Source organism: Hypanus sabinus, chromosome 17 (assembly GCF_030144855.1).
Source record: "Hypanus sabinus isolate sHypSab1 chromosome 17, sHypSab1.hap1, whole genome shotgun sequence".
Lineage (NCBI taxonomy): Eukaryota > Metazoa > Chordata > Chondrichthyes > Myliobatiformes > Dasyatidae > Hypanus > Hypanus sabinus.
The window spans coordinates 1,613,633-1,626,648 of NC_082722.1; positions in this window are offsets into that span (position 1 = coordinate 1,613,633).

The following is a 13,016-nucleotide window of genomic DNA, read 5'->3' on the forward strand; positions in this document are numbered from 1 at the left end:
TGGTTTGAGATGTGTCTATTTTAATGCAAGGCGTATTATGAGCAAAAAGATGTGTTTAGCGCGTGGATTAGTACTAGGAAGTATGATGTTCTGGCAATTACAGAGACTTGGATGGCTCAGGGGCAGGAATGGTTACTTCGAGTGCCAGGCTTTAGGTGTTTTAAAAAGAGGTGAAGGCATGGCACTGCTGATCAGAGATAGTGTCATGGCTACAGAAAAGGTGAATGTCATGGAGGGATTGTCTACTGAGTCTCTGTGGGTGGACGTTAGGAACAGGAAGGGGTCAATAACTCCACTAGTTGTTTTTTATAGACCACCCGATAGTAACATGGATATCGAGGAGTAGATAGGGAGACAGATTCCGAGACAGATTCTAATAATAACAGAGTTGTTGTGGTGGGAGATTTTAATTTCCCAAATATTGATTGACATCTCCCTAGAGCAAGGGGTTTAGATGGGGTTGAGCTTGTTAGGTGTGTTCAGAAAGGTTCCTTGACACAATATGAAGATAAGCCTACAGGAGGAGAGGCTGTACTTGATCTGGTAGTGGGAAATGGACCTAGTCAGGTGTCAGATCTCTCAATAGCAGAGCATTTTGGATATAGTGATCACAATTTTCTCTCCTTTACCATAGCGTTGGAGAAGGATAGGAACAGACAAGTTAGGAAAGTGTTTAATTGGAGTAAAGGGAAATACGAGGCTATCAACCAGGCACTTGGAGGCATAAAGTGTGATGAGATGTTCTCAGGGAAATGTCCAGCAGAAATGTGGCAAATATTGAGTGGATATTTGCGTGGAGTTTGTACAGGTATGTCCCAATGAGACAGGGAATGGATGGTAGGGTACAGGAACCATGGTGTAAAGAGGTTGTTGAAAATCTAGTCAAGAAGATAGAAGAGCTTATGAAAGATTCAAAAACCTAGGTGATGATAGTGATCTAGAAGATTATAAGGCTGGCAGGAAGTAGCTGAAGAATGAAATTTGGAGAGCCAGAAGGGGCCATGAGAAGGCCTTGGCGAGTAAGGTCAAGGAAAACTTCAAGGAATTCTACAAGCATGTGAAGAGCAAGTGGATAAGATGTGAAAGAATAGAACCAAACAAGTTTGACAGTGGAAATGTGTAAATGGAACTGGAGGAGATAGGAGAGGTACTTAGTGAACACATTGCTTTAGTATTCACTACGAAAAAAGGATATTTGCGATTGTAGGGATGACTCACAGTGGACTGAAAAGCTCGAGCATGTAGATATTAAGAAAGAGGATGAGATGGAGCATTTGGAAAGCATCAAGTCAGGTTAAGTCAGTGGGACCGGACGAGATATACCCCAGGCTAGTATGGGAGGCGTGGGAGGAGATTGCTGAGCATCTGTCAGTTATAAATTATAGACCAGTCAGTCTTACTTCAGTGGTTGGCAAGATGATGGAGAAGATCCTGAGAGTCAGGATTTATGAACATTTGGAGAGGCATAATATGATTAGGAACAGTCAGCATGGAAACGTCAAAGGCAAATTGTGCCTTACGAAACTAAATGAATTATTTGAGGATGTGACTGAACATGGTGATGAAGGTAGAGCAGATGAAGGATGAAGGTCAGACCCAGCTTGGTGTACTGTGCTCAGTACTGGTCGCCACACTACATGAAGGATGTAGAAAGTATAGAAATGTTGCAGAGGAGATTTACAAGGATTCAATTTTTTGAGAATGTGACTAAATACTTTGATGAGTGTAGAGCAGTAGATATAGTGTATATGGATTTCAGAAAGGCATTTGATAAGGTATCCCATACAAGGCTTATTGAGAAAGTAAGGTGGCATGGGATCCAAGAGGACTTTGCTTTGTGGATCCAGAATTGGCTTGCCCACAGAAGGGAAAGAATGGTTACAGATGGCTCATATTCTGCATGGAGGTCAGTGCCTCAGGGATCTCATTGGGACCATTACTCTTCGTGATTTTTATAAATGACCTGGATGAGGAAGTGGAAGGATGTGTTAATAAATTTGCTGATGCCTCAAAGGTTGGAGGTGTTGTGGATAGTGTGGAGGGCTGTCAGAGGTTAGAGCAGGACATCAATAGGAATCAAAACTGGGCTGAGAAGTGGCAGATGGAGTTTCACCCAGAAAAGTGTGAGGTGGTTCATTTTTGGTAGGTCAAACATGACGGCAGCACATAGTATTAATGGCAAAACTCTTGGCAGTGTGGAGGATCAGAGAGATATGGAGTCTGAGTCCATAGGACACTCAAAGTTGCTGCACAGGCGGTCTCTGTGGTTAAGAATGCGTATGGTGTATTGGCCTTCATCAATTGTGGAATTGAATTTAGGAGCTGAGAGGTAATGTTGCTGCTATATAGAACCCTGGTCAGACTCCACTTGGAGTACTGTGCTCAGTTCTGGTCACCGCAATACAGGAGGGACGTGGAAACCATAGAAAGGGTGTAGAAGAGATTTACAAGGATGTTGCCTGGATTGGGGAGTCTTAGAAACAAATAAAAACATAAAAAACCTACAGCACAGTACAAGCCCTACCTCTGAAATTACTAGGGTTACCAAGAGCCCTCTATTTTACTAAGCTCCGTGTACCTATCCGAAAGACTCTTAAAAGATCCTATAGTATACAGCTCCACCACCGTTGCTGGCAGCCCTTTCCATGCACTCACCACTCTCTGAGTAAAAAACTTACCCCTGTCATCTCCTCTGTACCTACACCCCAGCACCTTAAACCTGTGTCCTCTTGTGGCAACCGTTTTAGCCCTGGGAAAAAGCCTTTGACTATCCACACGATCAATGCCTCTTATACAACACTATCAAGTCATCTCTCATCTTCCGTCACTCCAAGGAGAAAAGGCCGAGTTCACTCAACTTATTCTCATAAGGCATGCTCCCCAATCCTGCCAACATCGTTGAAAATCTCCTCTGCATCCTGTCTATGACTTCCACATCCTTCCTGTAGTGAGGCGACCAGAACTGAACACAGTACTCCAAGTGGGGTCTGACCACGGTCCTATATAGCTACAACATTAGCTCTCGGCCCCTAAATTCAGTTCCACGATTGATGAAGGCCAATATACCATATGCCTTCTTCACCACAAAGTCAACCTGCGCAGCTGCTTTGAGCGTTCTATGGATTTGGACCCCAAGATCCCTCTGATCCGCCACACTGCCAAGAACCTTACCATGAATATTATATTCTGCCATCATATTTGACCTAGCAAAATGAACCACTGACACCTACTTTCTGTCTGCCAGAGAAAGCAGGATCTCCCAGCGGCCACACATTGTAATTCACATCCCATTCCTATTCCCATTCCGATATGTCAATCCATCACCGCCTCTACTGTCAAGATGAAGCCACACTCAGGATGGAGGAACAACATCTTATATTCCGTCTGCGTAGCCTCCAACCTGATGGCATGAACATTGATTTCTCTAACTTCCATTAATGCCCCTCCTCGCCTTCTTACTCCAACACTTATCTATCTATCGATTTATTTATTTATTACTTTCCCCCTTTTTTCTCTCTTTGTCCTTCTCACGATCACTCCTTGCCTGCACTCCATCTTCCTCTGGTGCTCCCCTCCCCCTTTCTTTCTCCCTAGGCTCCCGTCCCATTATCCTCTCCCTTCTCCAGCTGTGTATCCCTTTTGCCAATCAACTTTCCAGCTCTTAGCTTTATTGCTTCCCCTCCTGACTTCTCCTATCACTTCTGATCTCCCCCTCCCACTTTGAAATCTCTTCCTATCTCTTCTTTCAGTTGGTCCTGATGAAGGGTCTCGGACCGAAACGTCGACTGTACTTCTTCCTACAGATGCTGCCTGGCTTGCTGCGTTCCATCATCATTTTCTGTGTGTCACCTCACACTTATCTGGGTTGAACTCCATCTGCCACTTCCCAGCCCAGTTTTGCAACCTGTCAATGTCGGCTGTACCCTCTGACGGCCCTCCACACTGTCCACAACACCCCCAACCTTTGTGTAATTGGCAAATTTACTAACCCATCCCTCGACTTCCTCATCCAGGTCCTTTACAAAAATCACAAAGGGTCCCAGAACAGATCCCTGAGGCACCCCACTGGTGACCGACCTCTATACTGAATATGACCCGTTTACAACCATACTTTGTCTTCTGCATGCAAGCCAGATCTGGATCCACAAAGCAATGTACCCTGGGATCTCATGCCCCCTTACTTTCTCAATCAGCCTTGCATGGGGTACCTTATCAAATGCGTTGCTGAAATCCACATACACCAGATCTGCTGCTCTTGTTTCATCAATGTGTTTATTCACAACCTCAAAAAATTCAATCAGGTTCATAAGGTATGACCTGCCCTTGCTGTCTATTCCTAATCATATTATACCTCTCCAAATGTTCATAAATCCTGCCTCTCAGGACTTTCTCCATCAACTTACCAACCACTAAGGTAAGACCTACTGGTCTATAATTTCCTGGGCTCTCTCTACTCTCTTTCTTGAGTAAAGGAACAACATCTGCAAATCTCCAATCCTCCGGAACCTCTCCCGTTCCCATTGAGAATACAAAGATCATCGCCAGAGGCTCAGCAATCTCCTCTCTTGCCTCCCACAGTAGCCTGGGGTACATCTCATCTGGTCAAGTCGACTTATCCAACTTGATGCTTTCCAAAAGCTCCAGCACATCCTCTTTCTTAACATCTACATGCTCAAGATTTTCAGTCTGCTGCAAGTCATCACTACAATCACCAAGATCCTTTTCCATAGTGAATACTGAAGTAAAGTGTTTAATAAGCACGTCTGCTATTTCCTCCGGTTCCATACACACATTCCCACTGTCACATTTGATAGGTCCTATTCTTTCACATCTAATCCTTTTGCTCTTCACATACGTATATAATGCCTTGGGGTTTTCCTTAATCCTAACCCCCAAGGTCTTCTCATGGCCTTTCTGGCTCTCCTACTTTCCCTCTTAAGCTCCTTCCTATTAGCCTTATAATCTTCTAGATCTCTAACATTACCTAGCTCTCTGAACCTTTTGTAAGTTTTTTTCTTTTCTAGATTTATTACAGCCTTCGTACATTACGGTTCCTGTACGCTACCATAACTTCCCTGTCTGATTGGAACGTACCTATGCAAAACTCCACACAAATATCCCCTGAACATTTACCAGATTTCTTTCGTACTTTTCCCTGAGAACATTTATTTCCAATTTAAGTTTCCAATTTCCTGCCTGATAACCTCATAATTCCCTTTACTCCAAATAAACACTTTTCTAACTTGTGTGTTACTATCTCCCTCCAATGCTACTGTAAAGGAGATACAATGATGCTCACTATCTCCAAAATGCTCTCACACTGAGAGATCTGACACTTGACTGGGTTTATTTCCAATACTAAATCAAGTCCAGTCTCTCCTCTTGTAGGCCTATCTATATATTGTGTCAAGAAACCCTCCTGAATGCACCTAACAAACTCCACTCCATCTAAACCCTTTGCTCTAAGGAGATACCAGACAATATTTGGGATATGAAAATCTCCCATCACAACAACACTGTTATTATTACACCTTTAAGTGATCTATTTCCCTATCTGCTTTTCGATATCCCTGTTGCCTTTGGGCGGACTATAAAAACACCCAGTAAATTATTGACCCCTTCCTGTTCCTAATCTCCACCCACAGAGAATCCGTAGACAATCCCTCCATGGCGCCCACTTTTGATCAACAGTGCCACACCCCCACCTCTTTTGCCTCCCTCCCTGTCCTTTCTGAAACACCTAAAACCCGGCACTTGAACTAACCATTCCAGTCCCTGAGCCATTCAAGTTTCTGTATTGGCCATATAGTGTTCTCGTGCAGTGTGTAGAAACTCTGAACTAAACGCCAAGTTAAACCGTAGCCAATGAGGAGCGGATAGCAGTAAGATTAACCATTTACTGTTCACTTTTCCACATTAAAGTATGGTGAAAACTGTTGATAAAGCAATCCAAAATATATAGTATTAGTTTCCTTATTGGCATCACATTTGCATCATAAATACCTGTAAAAGTAAAACTAAAACAAATGATATTACATTAAATACAACATACAGCCAGAATCTACCTACGCCATCAACAGCTTTAAATGCACTTCAACACAAACTTTCCAGCAACGCTTTCAATAGCACAAGAAAAGAAACCTCATCAACCAGCATTTCTTTTAACAGATTCAGCATTAACATTTTTATTTCAATATATCAACTGTCATATGAACTTATTGCGTTGCTTCTATGATGTTTCTTAGTGCGTAGAAATGAAACTTTTCTCACGTTGATCCTGCACATACAATCCCCCGCCTTCCTGTTTGTCCAAACTGGTATTTACCTACAAGATGCGGCAAAACCGGGTGTGACTTCATCACATGCCGTGAAATATCACTGATTATGAATTTACCTTCAACAGCTGCAACGTAGTTATCAAGCTTTAAATTTAACTGGAAAATAGTTACAAATGAATTACTAAAGCAAAAATGTAATAAAGCTCCAGGGTTCCGATGTTTCAGACGTGATAGAGGCAGAGGGATGAAGGGTGGGGGTGGGGGGGGGGTGCTGGCTTTGCTAGTCAGGGAAAATATTACAGCAGTGCTTCAGCAGGACAGATTAGAGGGCTAGTCTACTGAGGCCATATGGGTGGAGCTGAGAAACAGGAAAGGTATGACCACATTAATAGGGTTGTATTATAGACCAATAGTCAGCGAGAATTGGAGGAACAAATCTGCAGAGAGATAACAAAACAGCTGACAGAAAGTTGTGATTGCAGGGGATTTTAATTTTCCACACATTGATTGGGACTCCCATACTGTTAAAGGTCTAGATAGGTTAGAGTTTGTAAAATATGTTCAGGAAAGTTTTCTTATATATGGAGGTACCAACTAGGGAGGTTGCAATATTAGATCTCCTATTAGGAAATGAGTTAGGGCAGGTGACGGAAGTGTGTGTAGGGGAACACTTTGGTTCCAGTGACCATAACACCATTAGTTTCAACTTGATCATGGATAAAGGTAGATCTGGTCCTCGGGTTGAAGTTCGAAACTGGAAAAAGGCCAAATTTGAAGAAATGAGAAAGGATCTAAAAAGTGTACATTGGGACAGGTTGTTCTCTGGCTAGGATGTGATTGGTAAGTGTGAGGCCTTCAAAAGAGAAATTTTGCAAGTGCAGAGGTTTGGATGTTCCGGTCAGGGTTAAAGGCAAAGTGAATAAGAATAAGGAGCCTTGGTCTCGAGGGATATTGGAACTCTGATAAAGAAGAAGAGAGAGATGTATAATGTGTATAGGCAATAGGGAGGAAAAAAGCTGCTTGAGGAGCATAATAAGAGTAAGAAAATACTTAAGAAAGAAATCAGGAGGGCTAAAAGAAGGCATGAGGTTGCTTTGGCAGTCAAGGTGAAGGATAATCTAAAAGCTTCTACGGGTATTTTAAGAGCAAAAGGATAGTAGGGGTAAAATTGGTCCTCTTGAAGATCAGAATGGTCGGCTGTGTATGGAACCAAAAGAAATGGGGGAGGTCTTAAATTTTTTTTTGTGTCTGTATTTACTAAGGAAACTGGCATGGAGTCAATGGAAATAAGGCAAACAGGTAGTGAGGTCATGGAACCTATACAGATCGAAGAGGAGGGGGTGCTTGCTATCTTGAGGCAAATCAGAGTAGATAAATCCCCAGGACCTGACAGGGTATTCCCTCGGACCTTGAAGGAGACCAGTTTTGAAATTGCAGGGGCCCTGGCAGAAATATTTAAAGTGTGGATATCCACAGGTCAGGTCCCGCAGGATTGGAGGATAGCTCATGTAGTTCCGTTGTTGAAAACAGGCTCAAAAAGTAAGCCGGGAAATTATAGGCCGGTAAGTTTGACATGGATAGTAGGTAAATTATTGGAAGGAATACTAAGAGATAGGATCTATAAGTATTCAGATAGACAGGGACTTATTAGAAAAAGTCAGCATGGCTTTGTGCGTGGCAGGTCATGTTTAACCAATCTATTAGAGTTTTTCGAGGAAGTTACCAGGGAAGTGGATGAAGGGAAGGCAGTGGATGTTGTATACATGGACTTCAGTAAGGCCTTTGACAAGGTCCCGTATGGGACATTAGTTAGGAAGGTTCAGTCGTTAGGTATACATGGTGAGGTAGTAAATTGGATTAGACATTGGCTCGATGGGAGAAGTCAGAGAGTGGTAATGGATGATTGCTTCTCTGAGCGGAGGCTTGTGACTAGTGGTGTGCCACAGGGATCAGTGCTGGGTCCATTGTTATTTGTCATCTATATCAATGATCTGGATGATAATGTGGCAAAATGGATCAGCAGATTTGCTGATGAAACAAATATTGGTGGTGTAGTGGACAGTGAGGAAGGTTTTCAAAGATTGCAGAGGGATTTGGACCATTTGGAGGAATGGACAGACAATTGGCAGACAGATTTTAATGCGGTCAAGTGTGAGGTATTACACTTTGGAAGGTCAAACTAAGGTAGAACATACAAGGTAAATGGTAGGACACTGAGGAGTGCAGTAGAACAGAGGGATCTGGGAGTACAGATACATAATTCCCTAAAAGTGGCTTCACAGGTAGATAGGGTTGTAAAGAAAGCTTTTGGTACATTGGCCTTTATAAATCAAAGTATTGAGTATAAGAGTTGGAATATTATGGTGAGGTTGTATAAGACATTGGTGAGACCGAATTTGGAGTATTGTGTGCAGTTTTGGTCACCAAGTTACAGGAAGGATATTAATAAGGTTGAAAGAATGCAGAGAAGTTTTACAAGGATGTTGCTGGGACTTGAGAAACTGAGTTACAGAGAAAGGTTGAATAGGTTAGGACTTTATTCCCTGGAGCGTAGGAGAATGAGGAGTGATTTGATAGAGGTGTATAAAATTATGATGGGTGTAGATACAATGAATGCAAGCAGGCTTTTTCCATTGAGGCCAGAGGAGAATACAACCAGATGTCATGGGTTAAGGGTGAAGGGGGAAAAGTTTAAAGGGGACATGGGGGGGAGGTTCTTCACCCAGAGAGTGGTGCGTGTGTGGAATGAGCTGCCAGATGAAGTGGTGAATGCGGGCTTACTTTTGACATTTAAGAAAAACTTTGACAGGTATATGGATGAGAGACGTTTGGAGGGATATGGCCCAAGTGCATGTCAGTGGGACTAGGCAGGAAAATGGTTCGGTACAGCCAAGAAGGGCCTAAAGGACTGGTTCTGTGCTGTAATGTTCTGTGGTTCTATGGTTCTAAGTAAATGCCTTAAAGGCAACCCACTCCCCGCTTGACCCTTGTAAGATCACCATGAACATGATACAGAACTTTAGACACTGGATCAGTCATTAAGTAGATGAAGAAGGACTTTTGCAACTGGTCTTTGGCAAGTTTTCACATCACCTTGGTCAGAAGTTTTTAACTCAACCTTCCTGACATGTCCATCCCTACCAGGGAATGTGGCAGTGATTCTGGCCATTGGCCAGCAGTTGCAGGTGATCTGCTTCTCCCTGAGCAGGACTAGACCTCCAACTTGAAGGTTCCTGCGAGGTTCTATCCATTTCTGTCTGTGTTGCAACAAAGGTAGATATTCATGGCTCCAACAGGACCAGAACTGATTTTCAAGAGCCTAAACCTATTTCCATTGCTTTTTGTACAAGTCCTTGTCTGAGAAGTCCCCAGGTGGAGGGGGAACTCCTGCCTTCTGCATAAGGAGCATTGATGGCAAGAGTATGAAGGGGCTTTCCAGGTCGGAAGACACAGGTAGGAGTGGTCGTGCATTTATAATGGCTGTGACCTCTGCCATTAGTGTGCACAGTACCACGTGGGTCAGTCGGGTGCGTTGCTGCAGAAACGTTGAATCAAGGATCCTTCTGGCGATGCCAATCATCCGCTCCCAAGAACCTTCCATGTGAGAGGCGAGCGGTGTGTTGAATTCCCAGTTGAATCCCTGCTCACTGGTGTACCTTTGCAACTTTTTTTCCATCCCAAGCTGCTTGGACGCTCCAACAAAGTTCGTGCCACAGTCAGATCTTAACTGTTTTGCAGGGCCTCTTAGTGCAAAGAAGCACCTGAGAGCATTAATGCAGCTGGATGTATCCAAAGATTCGATGACCTCAATGTGTACCGCTCTTGAACTCATGCAGCTGAACATGATGGCCCACCGTTTCTTCTCTGCTTGTCCTCCTCTGGTGCGTCTTGTAGTGATAGTCCAGGGACCAAATATATCGAGCCCCACATATGTAAAAGGAGGGCAGACTTTGAGGCATTCTGGTGGGAGGTCCGCCATATGTTGAGCTTCCAGCTGCAGTTTGCGGCAGGTTACACATCTGTGGAGTTCTCAATTGATCCACAGTCCCGCTGCCCTGATTGCTCCCTCTGTCAGGTGACGGCCCTAATGCCTTACCTGTTCGTGCTGGTGGCGTGTGAACAGTAAGGACACGTGGTTGTCTTTGGGTAGGATTACTGGGCTCTTTTCTACAGCTGAAAGGCGAGAGTGTATTAACCGGCCTCCAATGCAAATGACATCATTCTTCAGGATCGGGCTGAGTTTCCTCAAAGGGCTGTCCTTTGGTATTGGTTTATTAGCTTGGAGGGCCGAAAACTCCTTTGCAAACGCTGCTCTTTGAACTGCTTTAAGGATGACGTCCTCTGCCTGGGTCAATTCGTCTGCAGTGTGAGGTAAGTCACATTTGTGCCATCCCTTGCATTCACTATTTTGTGATGAGTGTTTGTGGGATCTGGCCACGTGGATGAGGAACGCAAATCCTCTCACTAAGGAATTCAAGGTGGAGAACTGCTGAAAGCATTCAGTATTGATTCTTCCAGGTAGATGACACTGGTTTGTATTTGCGGCCGTATTTCTGAGTCCCTTTCGGGTTCGATCAGCTCAAATGCCTCACTCGTTTGAGTTTTTTCCGTTGATGGAGCAGGTTTATTATCATGCTCAGTTTGAGTGAAGACTGACTGCCCCAGTGTATTCTTGGTTACTTTACTACACTTGCTAAAGCCTTGTTGTGCTTCCGGGATACACATAAAGCTTGTGCAGGGTTGAAAAATTGAATGGCAGCCACTCTCTAGCACATTGATCTTAAGCTTGTTAACTGTCGGTTTTTGTACATTGCCAAGGCACACCTCTCCTATCACCATCCAGCTCAGATCCAGGTGTTGGGCAAAGGGGGCTTCGTGTGGTCCAATGACCTGCTGCCTGACCTTGTGCACCCTGAGAACATCTCTTCCAAGTAGCAGGAATATTTCTGCTTTTGGATCCAGTCCTGGGATGCGCTTGGCAATTTGGTGGAGATGTGGCTGGTGTAGCACTGCGCTTGACGTCGGAATCTCGGTGCAGTTATTCAAAATTTCATTGCACTCCAAGAGTGGAGGGAGATAGATGAAAACTTTACCTTCCAGCGACTTGAGCTGAAAGCCTTTTGCCTTCCTGCCATATGTTCCTACGCTGCCTGAGCAAGTTCTAAGGTAGTATAGGAATTGATTACACTCTATGCTGAATAACTCGAAGAACTCTGGTCTGACTAGAGAGCGGTTGCTCTGGATGTTCAGAATTACATAGGCTTTGATGGCCTTGTCTTTGGCTCCCTTAGGGTATACCTTGGCGAGGCAGATCTTTGAGCACGAATGGCTTGAATGACCTTGACTGCAAACTTCTGTGCAGCCCCAGCTGACAACCATTTTATCAGGGTGATCCTCTAACTTCCCACCGTCCCCTTGTGAGAGTGAAGGAGCTTAGTCAGTTTGCGGTGACGGGCCGGGATGCATGGCCCGATCATGATTAGTGCTGTTGCATTCCGACCACTTTACAGAGAATGTACACTCTGTAGCGAGGTGAGAGGTAGAGGAACAGCATTTAAAACTTACCCTTTTCTCCTTCAGAAGAGCCTTTCTCTTGACAAAGGTTTTTTTTCGAAAACATTCTGCATTTTTTGAGGGGGTGGGGTTTGTTGTTCAATGGACAATTCTTGCTAAGGTCATTGTTAGTTGTGGAAACTTCAGTTTTACGCACTGAGACGGGTTTATTGATGTTAAAATTGTTCAAAGTGGATTTGACTGACTTGGTGTGAGTTATACTGCTACCTTGACTCGTGAAGCTAGGGTCGTTTAGCTTCTTCGCCTCCTTACAGACAAACCTAGTGAAATACAAAGGGACGGAATCGATCACCGTTCTCTTCCTTGTACTCCGAGCCAATAGACACCCACCTTTCCTGCAGCCCAAATGGAAGTTTGTCCACAATTGGTCCAATTTCGTATGAATTTTCTAGATATCACAGGCCAGTTAAATAGCCATCTTCTTTAGCGCCTTCAATCTCCATGAGTAAATCTCCGAGTTCTCTTAGTTTAGTGTGGTCCTTGGCTGACACTCTAGGAAAATTTTCCAGCCATCGAAATAGTGCCGTTTCAATAATTTCAGGGCCGCATAGCAATCCTGAAGTCTCTTCTATGCTTTGCGTAAGGCTAGCTTGGGGTTGTTGACATACATTGAACGTATGCGTTTCAGCTCTTCACATGATTTCTTTCCCAGCCATTTAGTCATAAGGTCCAACTCTTGGATTGCTGTGAGCTGGACTCCACTGGTGGCATTGGCGAATGAGGAGTACCATGCACGGTAATTTTCAGGCTTATCGTCATACAGGTATAGTCCTGAAGTGACAATATTTTGTCGTGCTAAATACGGTGCCAAGGTTTCTTTTTTTTGTAATTTTTTTATATTGGTTTATCATCAAACAAACATTTCCATAAGATGTATTTCAGACATTCTACATAGATATCATATATATGTCATAAATCTCCACGAAGTATTTATCTGAGGTATACACTTATAGAAGAGTGGAAATAAAAAAAAAACAAGCAAAAGGAAAAAAAACTATGTACAAGGGAGTGATTTTTTTTACACCATATTCATTGATCTGTGAGAATAAAATCAGGCCTATGAGGCATTATGTAGTTAAACCATTTTCCCAGTATGAATCAAATTGTTCCAGCTTATGATTAACAGCTGCTGTTATCTTCTTCATTTTGTAAAGGTCCATTGTA